Source organism: Ctenocephalides felis, unplaced genomic scaffold, assembly GCF_003426905.1.
Source record: "Ctenocephalides felis isolate EL2017-DRISC unplaced genomic scaffold, ASM342690v1 CF-g0.4_SCAFFOLD_01170, whole genome shotgun sequence".
Taxonomy (NCBI): Eukaryota; Metazoa; Arthropoda; class Insecta; order Siphonaptera; family Pulicidae; genus Ctenocephalides; species Ctenocephalides felis.
The window spans coordinates 14,742,884-14,755,626 of NW_020537324.1; the positions used below are offsets into that span (position 1 = coordinate 14,742,884).

At 28.4% G+C, this 12,743-nt stretch overlaps 2 pseudogenes; one reads left to right on the plus strand and one right to left on the minus strand.

Moving 5' to 3' along the window:
* The first annotated feature begins 1,304 nt into the window (after nucleotides 1-1,304).
* Nucleotides 1,305-3,068, plus strand: LOC113366876 (annotated as a pseudogene).
* A 1,281-nt stretch (nucleotides 3,069-4,349) lies between these two features.
* Nucleotides 4,350-6,620, minus strand: LOC113366877 (annotated as a pseudogene).
* Between the last annotated feature and the right edge of the window lie 6,123 nt (nucleotides 6,621-12,743).

A 12,743-nucleotide genomic window follows, 5' to 3' on the forward strand; every position in this document is an offset into this window, starting at 1 on the left:
TGTAATCAGTAGCTACCGACGAAGCAAGTAACGTATATATGTAGATGTTCTTATTAGAATCGCTGAAGCGCCTATTCAAATTCTAAGGGGGCGTCCATTAATCACATGAGCGATTTTTAAGGATCTTTGGACACCCCCTTCTCTTTGGTGATACACGGCGATATTCAAAATTAACCCCCCCCCCCCCCCCTCCCCCACCAAAAGTCACGGGTATTTTTAGTTACGTGAAAAAACTGCAAAATTTTCAATTTTTTTGAAAATGTTTGAACTTTTTAAAAAAATTGTTTAAAAAATAATACACGTGATATCTTACTATATACCTTTTCCCATTCCCCGAAATATTTCGTATTTTTTGTCAAACCCCCCCTCCCCTAAAATCCTCACGTGATTAATGAACGCCCCCCTAAACATTGATGATGTTTTATGATTCAACGGCTTATTGTAGGCCTATATATTTTAGCGTGTTATTTGAGATTAAAAAAATTGCAACATTTAATTACGAAGACACGGCCCGGCAGATCTTTACCAAAAACTATTCTACGCGCGATTCCAAACCAATATCTTTCGAACAGTTTTAGAATTTTTAAAAATTGATGCAGCACGTGGGCGAAAATTTTTACACTTTCTCTACTAATTACAAATGAAATAGGTATATTGTATATTGTCATGCAAAACTGATAACGCAGTACAATTGAATACCCTTGAAATTTTTTATATCGGTCCAACCGTTTTTTTGAAAATGACGTCAGAGGTAAAAAATTGGCTCATATATAAACGCACGCATACTTTTTCTAAATTTGGTCTCATTTTGGAGTCTTATACAAAAACGATGCCTTGGTGGTATCATTCGGCATCAATATATATTTAATTATATAGTTTTCATTTAAATTCACGGCCATTTCAATTTATCATATAAAAATTACCTGTTCTATTTTAAATTCCTACATCTGTGTATATTATTCCGATTCCGATCATGTCGGGTGGAAACCAGTTGTTCTATTTCGACGCGTACCGTTGTGGATTTAATTTGATAGAAAGCTATTAGCCAAATCGAGACCCCTCGTTTTAAATGGCTTATTAAGTACAACTGAAACACCTGCGTAGATCAAATTGCTCTTCCTAATAACAACAAATTCAAAACAAATGACATTGCACAGCGAAAAGGGCACCAGAGCTCTATTAGCCCAGGCCGGCCGGTGAACACAGCCTGATTCCCGGTAACAGTTTAATACGAATCGATACAAATAATCAAAATTGTTGACCGAAATAATAATTAAGTGATTAATATAATATTATCAGTCGTGATGAAATGGGGTATTATTTGTGTGTCCTCTACTTGTTGGCCCAATGCAATTGGGTCCAGGAGAGGAAGGACCAGATCGAGGACCAAATCTAGGGTGAGTAGGAACAACTTTTATACAGTAATTTTACAAAGTTTAAGAATTTTTTTATATGAAAAGAAAATAATATGCTAAAGTAGAGAATATGCTTATCACATAATATAAACAAAGAATAAAAAGATTCATTATTAGTCGAATAAGGCAATAAGACTAATAATTATTTTACTATTTCAAATAACTTTTCTTGCAGATGCAAATTGGTTTACCAATAACTGGCAAATAGAGATAAGGATTCGGATCAGTATTATAACAATAATAACGTAAGTATATAAGTCTTATTATTAATAAAAATTACAGTCTAGATAAGTAGATATAATGAAGCTGCTGTACCTACCAAAATTTTACAACTAAAATTATTGTATTGTGGCATAAGTTAAATATTTATTCGATAGATAATATTATTTGATTAAATATATAATCTTTGGTTAAGAAAATTTATATCAATTTTCATGCTATCTTTCTCTTGGTTTGAGGAAATGTGAAGAAACAATATATCATTCACAATAAATGCTAGTAAATTCTTTTGAAGACCAGCAATGTAAAATAATTTTATAATATGAATATGAAACAAATTAACGTACTAATTAACAAATAATCAATGCTTATTTTTTTTACTTGTGATCTCATTATGATGGTTTGTAATTCTTTTCAATAATTGATGTCTTTATCTTCCTTTTTCTCAACTGTAATCAGTAGCTTGATGTTAAAAGCTTTGGTATATGGTATCTTACAAATCTGAACATATTTTATTAATATTATATGGTATTAACGTTTAGGGAACATAAATTTTGTTAGCTTAAAAAATTTTTAGCGGGATAAATCGTAAAGGCTAAAAACCACTAAGGGTCCATTAATCACGTGATTGACTTTTTAAGGTTTTTGGACCCCACCTCATCCTTAGATATATGTGGTGATATCCAAAATTATTCTCCCCTTCCTCACTAAACGTCACGTATATTTTTAATTTCGAGAAAAATTTCTAAAATTTTTGATTATTTTTTCAAAATTTTGAATTTTTTTAAAAAAAATCAGTAAAAAATAAATACACGTATTTTTCAGCGTAGTATACACGATATTTTGTGATTTTTTGTCAAACCCCCCCTTCCCCTAATACCTACGCCCTCTAAGGTAATATATCGACTTTCAACCTTTTCCACTCGCGTATTGCGAGATTTATATGTATTTTGCCTGCATCCGAGTGGAAAGGGTTGAGGTGAAATCTTTCATGATGTGTGTTGCTCTGTAAATCCTGGTATAATATTTTATTATTATCACTGTCCATTAAATTTCAGGGTGCAAAAATATTGTTAGCTTCACATTTTGATTATGAATACGTTCTGGGTCACAAAATCGCTTTTCTGTGCATCGCTAAGGGCTCTCCGAGACCTCATATAACATGGTTTAAAGATGGTATAGAAATTTTCACGCATATCTACATGCATGTAAGTATACTACAATTATACCAATTAGTATTACTATTAGTATTTGACATCATAAATTATTTTTATAAGGTACACGAATGGAGAATGGGTGCTGACAAGTTAAATCTAAAATTGAGATAGATCCTGCTACACAAATGGATGCTGGAGTTTATGAATGCACAGCTGATAATATGTACTCTATAGATCGTAGGATTTTAAAACTGACTTCTCTATTGTATTTGATTAATATTAATCTAATATTTATATATTTTTATATAAAAATATGAATAAAAAATATAATATATTACCTTAGGCAGTAGAATGCAAACTAAAATAATAATATAATTACTAATTAATTTAAACCAAATACAGAACGTGATAAATATTTATTGTTGACTATTAGTAAATAGATTTTCATAAAATAATATATCTTATAAAGTTTAATATGAAATATTAACCCTTTCCACTCAGATGCCGCCGCTCCGGCAGCCAATTCATACAATTCTCGGAATTCGCGAGTGGAAAGGGTTAAACATATGGAATCCTGGATTATATATTATTTGTAACTAAGTTTACATTCGATCTTAACTAATATATATGAAACTCGTATATTAGTTGTATTTTATATAGAATCAAAATATATAAAAATATATTTATGTGCCGAATTATAGATACTCATATGCAATAAATCGATACATACAATATGAGACATTTTGTCCATTATTACCTTATTAATTAATCATTATGCTAATACAGTTTAATAATTTAGTATAATGTTATCGTAAAATATAATAATTAATTTAATTGTAATATTTATATTGCAATAATATATCAAAATTTTTGTTCACTGGCAAAAGCTGGTTTCACGTTTTAGAACTTCAACATGAACTTGTATAGCATATAAAAAAATAAAAATTGAAAACATTTTTGTGCCCAATATAGCCTGAAAGATAAAATTGTTAATTTATATTGCCAATTGAATATTTTCTTAAAATTATTTAAGTTTATTACCTATGAAGTTTTCGCCTAGCATAAGGAAGAGTTTCTAATCCATCTCGCAGTACATATTTTCTTATTCCTAGCATGTAGACTTCTATATAAGCTGGCCAATCCATTGTGGATATATCGGTTAAGAAACGGGAGCATCTTGTGTCTTAGAAACCGCTGAATTCAAGCTTCGAAGATTGTTTTCACGAAATTCCCATTGATTTGTTGCAAAATATTCACCAGCCTTAGCTGCTGTTTTAAAAGCGCCTTGCTATCTTGGTCATACTGGGAATGGATTGAGAACCTTCTTTACTATTTATAAAAAAACTATTATATATATTACTATCAAAAAAAATCACGAACAGTGATAATTCAGCTCAAAAAGGTAAGAATCGATTTCAATATCATATACACCAGTAGCACTGAAAAATTTAATTTATTTTATTACATGGTTTTGTGCCTCTGATGCGGAGAAATGTATCCAAAACCATTGCTGGTAGCATGTGCAGAAGTGTTTCCACAAGCCTGTGCTGAATTCTGCTCAACCTGTAACTGAAGCCTGGATAAATGACTGCGTGTCTGGTGGGGTTCCGACGGGCGCACTGGACATCAGTTGACCCAGGCGTCTCCAGGTGATCGGGTTACTGGATCCTGATGTGCAGTTGTATACCCTTGGTGAGAATTCTATCCGTTTACTAAAAAATGAAATTGAGATATAAATAACAATCAATGTATTAAGATAAGTGATTAGTTTATCGCTTACTTGCAAATATTTACTGATTCCCAAGCACTACAAATTAGAACATCAGCCACGAAATCTACAGGTACCAAATCTACTATTAGATTCTCATCGCAAAATATACTGCTAATAGTTCCGCGTCCAATTTCCATCATAATTCCTATGGATAAACAGTAAATTAAAATTGCGTCTTTGAAAATGATCTTCAACTTATTTTTCCTTGTGCAAATATTGTTTATAATATTTACCAGTAATGCCAGATATATTATCAACCCATCCAGGAAAAGGTTCAGACCTAGCTGCTGTAACTATAGTAAAGTTTAGTATATTTACAGTTGTGTGTTAATATTCTGATTAGTTTTTTTTTGAAATTTTAGTAATTGAATACAAATCGCTTATGTGTTAATTATCTTACCAATAGATGGACGAACAATTGTAACAGGTATTCGATGACTGTAAGACAACAACTTGTTCTGCAAGTTGTTTGCTTAAGGTATAAGTGTTAGGATGTCTTCCCTGAAATTTCAAACCATTTCCATAAAATCCAATTACTTATTTAATTGTCTTTTATTATTTACCAATATTCTAGATGTGATCGACGTTGGCATATCAGATGACCAGTTTTTGACATTGTCTACTAAATGAGTCCATTGAATATCTGGAGTTCCTACAGTTTCTTCAACAATAGCATGGCCTGGGTAGCAATATGCTGTTGATACGTGGACTACCATCTGAAAATTGAGAGATATTGCTGAATATATCCTCAATTGATACAGGTAAGTGTTATTTTTTAAGCTTTTGCATCTAGTTGTATCAAATGTTCAACTTGCCAGATAATTGATATTTTTATTAGTGCTTTTATAGCATAATCATCGTAATCAACATATCTACAAAAATAATGATATCGCCTTAGGTCAAGATTATTCATAATTATTAATTAGCTAATTAACAAAAAATGACTTAATAATTTTAATTATTTGCTCTATTGTTCAGTATATCAGTGATATCGCTAGTGCGCTATATAATTGCTCGTCTATTAGCCTGAATTAATTGTTTGTATATTGTATTTTTTAATGACTTACAGCCAGATTTCTGATATTCATCGCCAAGTCCATGATCTGTTTTGTTCCTAAAGTATTTAGACTTATTGCATCTTTTAAACCTTCATCAAAACGTACTGTGGCAGCCACGTGGAAGATCAGACTTACTTTGCTGGTTATCAGGCTGCGATCAGATTCGCTCAAACCTAGTAAATTTATATAATAACATTAAATATTATGAATATTGAAGAAAACAGTTGGAAAAAATAAAGCAATTAAACCAATAAACATTCAAAATTATAGACCATGCGGTCATTGAGAAAGAAAATTCCACATAGAATTATCAATGTATGTTTGATTGATTACGAAACCTCCTAAATTTTCTAATTTATAAAAATGTAAAAATGTTAAACTGATAGGCAGTATGTCTTAAACACGATATTAATTATTTCATGATTAACTTACCTAAATTTTGTAAAGTAACGTCGCCTTTTATCAAACCAATTTATCTAGTATATCTGGATTTTTATCCCGTATACGATCAAATACCTAGAAAAGATTATTGCATTAGTTAACATTTTATTTTATTATTTAGATTATTTTAGATATACATATATAAAGACATGAACGAGATTAATAGGTTACGATTAAGAATAGATGTTTTTCTATTAATTATCGTAGAACAATCCTAATATTTTATAGTACCATTTGTTACCAAATAGTTTTATTTTCAATAATTGTGAAAGAGAATTCATTTTATTACTTAAAACAATTATTTTTATAGATTTTTTTCTTCACTTACTAAATTTTCCTTCAATTTGCAAAATCTCTGCTCGGCACAGACTCCTCTCTTTCTGCGCAAAAGTACATAAACCTTTTCCAGGGTATCGCAACAACGTAAAAGCTTTTCCAATAAAGACTTTCCCAGAAAACCTGTACCACCGGTAACAAGTACATGTCGTTTTTCATAAAAGTTCAAAATATCATTGTCCATAACTAGGTTTGTGATATTATTTTGGATCAAGTGCGGCATTTTGTAAGAATAATTTTGGGGACACGTTCTGAAAACAAAACAAATATTAGTAGATTTATTATCATATTTTTTGATAGCAAATGAAAATATGAATTTTTTATAGAGTAAAGAAAAAACAAGTTATGATTTTATTTTTTAAACAATTTATGACTTCAGAGATCACGAAATATCACGTGCGGGAGGGAGGGGTATAGTAAGATATTACACGTGATATCTTTTATATACTTCGTGATTTTTCAACTGATTTTTTTTTTTAAATTCAAACATTTTCAAAAGAATTCAAAAATTTTACAGATTTATCACGTAACTAAAAATACACGTAATGTTTGGGGGGGAGGGGGGTTAATTTTGAATATCACCATGTATCACTAAGGGAGAGGGGGGGATCAAAAAATCCTTAAAAACTCGCTCACGTGATTATGGACTCCCCCTAAAAACGGGGGATAGGTGTGTTCTTACATGTCAAAGATAGAGATGGAAAAATACAAAAATAGTGTTAGGTGTTAATGTAATATGATGGGTTGTAGGTCATATTTCTAAGCTTCAACCAATTATTATACGAAAACTACCAGTATTTCATTAAATTAACTAGTAATTAACTTCCCAAAAAAGTGTATGGCAAATAGGTGTACGAGTATACCTGAATCAATCTTTAACACTTCAATACTCCAATATTTATTTCATAAAGGAATATAGCTTTACGATTATTTGTGGTCTTCTCTCTCAAAGTTGAATAATAAATGCGGAAGCGAAATGGATTCAAGATTTTTTGCGGAACCTATTAAATTTATCTTTTGTTTCGGTTTTCTCTTTCAAGAAAGATCACAAGAGTTCTTCTCTCAGCTCATTCCATTAAGATGCGGCATGTAAATCTTTAGTAATTATATAATTTTTTATACATTTATGAAAATAAAATTAATTATCACGATATTAAGCATAAAATTATAAAAAAGTTATATAATTGTTTATCATCTCAGGCAATTGGATATGCGACAATATCCTTTACGTAAACACTTTGCGCCGAGTATTGCGATATATGCTGTTACATTCAAGAACTTTCGAAATATCTTACTGCGGCCACCAGAAGTGCCAAGAACTGGATCAATTGGAAAATAACATTACTTTTCAACATTATATATATATATATATATATATATATATGCGTGCCAAATAATTGCTATCAAGATTTTTTTACCTAAGATTTCACATCTAACCTGCACTAATTTTATGGCTTTGCTTCATAACATAATTACAGATTATCGTTAAACGAGGTATCATAGTGATACTGAATATTGATTATTTTTCTCTTTTAATGTAAACAAGTTAACGCGAAATAATGTTGTTTTTTAATGAATTATTTTTATAGACTTGATATTTGTAACAATATAGTCATTATAGTTTATGATGCTATACGTATGCATAGGTTTTTTTAGAGTAATAGTTATGATTTATTTTTCACATGATAATGATAAGTTAATTTTTCTTATTGTTGTATGTAAATATTAAAAACAAGATATTTATTAAGACAGTAAGTGCTTGACAACATTTGCCTAGAAGCTTCATTTATAATCCTTTAGAGTTGGAAAAACAATATTATCCAATTATTAGATATTTTGCAAATGTGTTTAAATTTTAACCCATATAATAAACAAAAATTTACATTTTTTTATGCTTGATATTTATAAACAAAATTATATAAGATGGCTTTATTATTATTTTTCAGCAGTATGGATTTTTTTCTTGCTTTAATTACAGATAATTGCACGTGCAATTATAAAATAAAATGATACATGATATATTATACACGACTAAAATAAATAAATTAAGTTTAATTATATTTTACATATAAAATAATTAAACTTTTCACTCAACAAAAAAAGCAATTTTATGATGATTTGCAATTAAAATTTAGAGCTGGAAATTAGTTTCTCAAACAAATTATAGAATATAGCATAAACAAAATATTTTATTGCAAAGACACAATTTAGTAGTACATTCACGCGAAATAACATTAATAATATAATATTCTTTACTTTTTTTATTTTTTTATTAATTTATACGTATTGTCCTTATAACAAATATATTAAGTAACAATAACTACCTCAATCAAATTATAGAATATAACATTTTATATTTCAAAGAATAAAATTCAGTTTAACAACTTGATTTACTCAAATATATAATTTTAAATATATCATTTGCCGAATAGTTTAATAATACATATTTTTCAAGTAATTCTTACTTATATTGTTCCTATAAGTAATATATTCACACATATAAATTTTTAATATCCCAATTTTTTTAATTATATCTCATTATATAATTATATATAATTGAATGTAATGAAACATTTATATTATTAAAATAATTTAGGTTCCTTGATTATATATAAACTATTTACAACTAATAAATTATCGTCGATGAACTTAATTATCTTTATTTCTTTAATATAAATAAAATAGCGAGTGACCTAATAAAAGTGGTCATTAATAATATAAATAATATTAGGTTTCCTATTTTTTTAAAAAATGATTATTTTATTGTTTTAAGGTTTCTGAACATTTTGGCATACATTAAAAAAATTGATGTTTGTGTTTGTGTAGGGGGGGGGGAGTGTTTGAATACAAATTTTCTTCGAGAACACAAATCAAACGATTTGAATGACTCAAAACACATTCGATTCCTATTGATGAGGAGACAGGTTGATTAGTTTTTGTCAAAGATAGGTCTATCAGTTTGGGAGAAGCATGTAGGGAAGTAAACATGTAAACGAGAATAATTGCATATAGGTAGACAGGCGGATAGTTAAACATGTAGACATGTAGATCATATATAAATTTGAAAAATGTTGATTGAAATTAACAACTAGTTTATATTTATGTTGTCCTGAAAAGTAGGTACCGAAAAGCCTTTCCTTTAGCATATATAAATAATAAGGACATGCTATAAAAATGAATCCAAAAAATAATTTTTCTCACAATTTAAAGTTATATCTTAATATATGAAGCAAGCAGTCACTTCAATTAATTAATATGCAATTTCATAAAATAGTAATTACAATTACCAATTTCATATCAGTTTTATTTCCCTGGGAGTAGTTACTATCAATATTTCTTGAAGACTTTTTATTCGAGCATAAATGTTACTGATAATATTTCAAATGAAACGAGAAACCAATCGCCAATATATCCTACATATTGCAAACGAGAAACTTTGCTATCAAAGTGTGTCAACACAAGCTTTTTAACCGGATAAAACATTACAAATCATTTGCAGGATATCACCGTTAACTTTCATCTCAGGTAAAAGCGATATTAAAGTCGACTTAAGTCATATAATAATTTTTTATAGATCACATCCTGACTATTATCAATTTTGCTAAGTTTATACTTTCACAATTTATCGATGGGAACGAGTCAGGAGAACAATTGTTATCCATTATCTAAACAAGTGATTTATAAATGAATATATTATTGTAAAATCGTAGAGAACAATAGTATTTAATAATTAAATAATAGACATATTTACATACAAATTATTTGTGTATCAAACAATTAACAGTAGTTAAATGGAAAAATCAATAAACAGATTTTTTTAATATTTCCTAGTGGGAATTCTAACAAAATATCCGCTAATCCGTTATTTATAAAGACAGGGCATGGCCGATCGCTGAACAAAACTAATCAACTTTAGGCTTTAGGCATGAAATAGCTTTTAAATTTTTGAAAACGTCGACAAAAAATCATACTTTGGCCACAAAGCTCAAATTATGAGGGTGTATTCTTTTAACTATTCAGAAAGCTAATGTAAAAAGCCAGCCCATTCTGACGATTGCAAAGGTCTGCCAGTCGAGTACATAATAATCACGACGCGCAAGGGTGTGGAAAACAAAGAATAGCAAATTAAATGAAACTTTTATACAAAAAATTCACATTAGCAAATACATCTATACAGATGATTTTTGATAACACAAACTTCTTCTTCTTAAAGTCAAGTAGCAAAAGAAATTATTAGTTTTGGAAAATTATTTCAAATAGGAAACCTTATTACAAAATCATATGAATCTTACATTATACCTTTAGGAATTATTAAAAACTAATAACAAAAAATAGGAAATTTAATGAAAATTAGTAATAAATTGATTTTTGAGAAAGATTTAAAAATGTGTATCGCGTTTGAGATATGTTTGAATGATGTCACTTACTCAGTCGATAAAGTATCCTTATATTTTATTTGCCATGTAGCCTACTTCATTAAATGTATATTTTAATATAAATTTCTTCTTAAAAATAACGAATTTCCTGAACTCGTCTTCTTAATGCACTCTCTCCGATGCAAAACGCGACTAACTGACCGACTGCCACTATCAATGAATGATTCTCGCCAACCTGTAAAATGCACTTCTTGTGCATTTATGAGATTGCTACCAGATCCGTAATAATATCGTATATCGTAATTTAACAAATTATTAAATTTTCTTAAATTAAAATTGTTTTAATTATCATCACCTAATAGTAGCTATTAGGATAATTATTTACAAAAGAGAACAAGAACACAAATTAGGAGAAACATGAATTATTCAAGTCAAATAGATGTACATAGATATTCTCTTTTTAAGGCTTATTAAAAGATTCAAATTAGCTCCAAGTATATATAGTATTAATTGTCACGAAACTCTGAAATTATTCTGAAAAATTAAACTAAGATTTGTTTAGAAATTCTAGATGATCAAAAAGTAATACATTAATTATTCAAGTCAAACAGATGTACATAGATATTCTCTTTGTTTAGAGCTTAATGAAATATCCAAATTAGCTCAAAGTATATATAGTGTTGATTGTCACGGATATAGAATATTTGTCATTAACAATTTATTCTGAGTATCTGTGAAATTATTCTAAAATATTCAACTAAGATTTTTTACAATTTTCATATGATGAAAAAGTAATACATGTACATTGACAAAATATCGAGGTAGAATTGATATTATCAACATTTTTTGCTGGCCTTTGCTAAACTTAAATTTTTTAATTTTTGCTTCTTTTTTTCATATTTTATACTAATATTTTACTTTTGATTTCTATTATGTACACTATGTGCACAGTACTCAACCAGGGTTCGATCTGAGTAGCTCTTTATTAACTTCCCATATGTTATAGTAATGGGCTGAAAAACGAAAATAAAATTTTTTGCATATCTTTACGTTTTAGAGGTTTCTGAACATTTTGGCATAACTCAAAAAAGTGCGTTTAATTTTTGGCTAAGGCAGGTCCAGCGAATTCAAAGATACAGAGCTAGATATACAAAAAATAGCAGTATTTCTGCTTGTGTTGACAAAACAATTGCTTTTGGATTTTTTTTTATTTCAAACAAAATTTTTTTTCAAAAAAAATTTTTCTTTTGTATATCGAAAATAATCCAGATTTTAATTTCAATTCTGGCTCAAGTTCTAAACCTACTAATATACTTTAAAAAAATTATTTTAACTTTGTAAATCAGTTTTTATAATTCTTATAAATATTAGACAATATTACAGTATTTATAATAATCTATTTGAAAACATTTAATATTCTTCGAACATTTCATTACGGTACGGAAAGTTCCAGCAATTTGCCTTAATGCACGATGCCATACACCACTAGTTTACCATTCAAATCTTAAAATAATAATTTATTAAAATCAGAAAAATAAAATATCTACATGGGGTTTCATTATACGGTTTTAGTTACATTTTCACAGTTGTATAATATTTTGTAAATTCTTCTTTATTATACACTATTATTTTTTATAGTTTTTGTTTAAATATTTATTCTGCATATTGGTAAAATTGTCTTAAATTATTCAATCAAGTGTACCAAAGGTTAATTGATATTCTTCACATTCTAAAGCAATAATTTATATCTATTATATTACTATCTAGAATATTAGTGTAACTATTTTAAATCATTTAGCATTTTAGTTTAATACCTTAAAGTATTTATTAACGATTTTTTAGAAGATAAAAATTTAGTATAAATAAATTAGTAGTAAGATAGATATTGAGGTATTAGCAAAAGTATTGAGGGTGAATTTATTCTCCACATTTTAAAATGAGGACATAATTATTAATTAGTAAGTTGTATT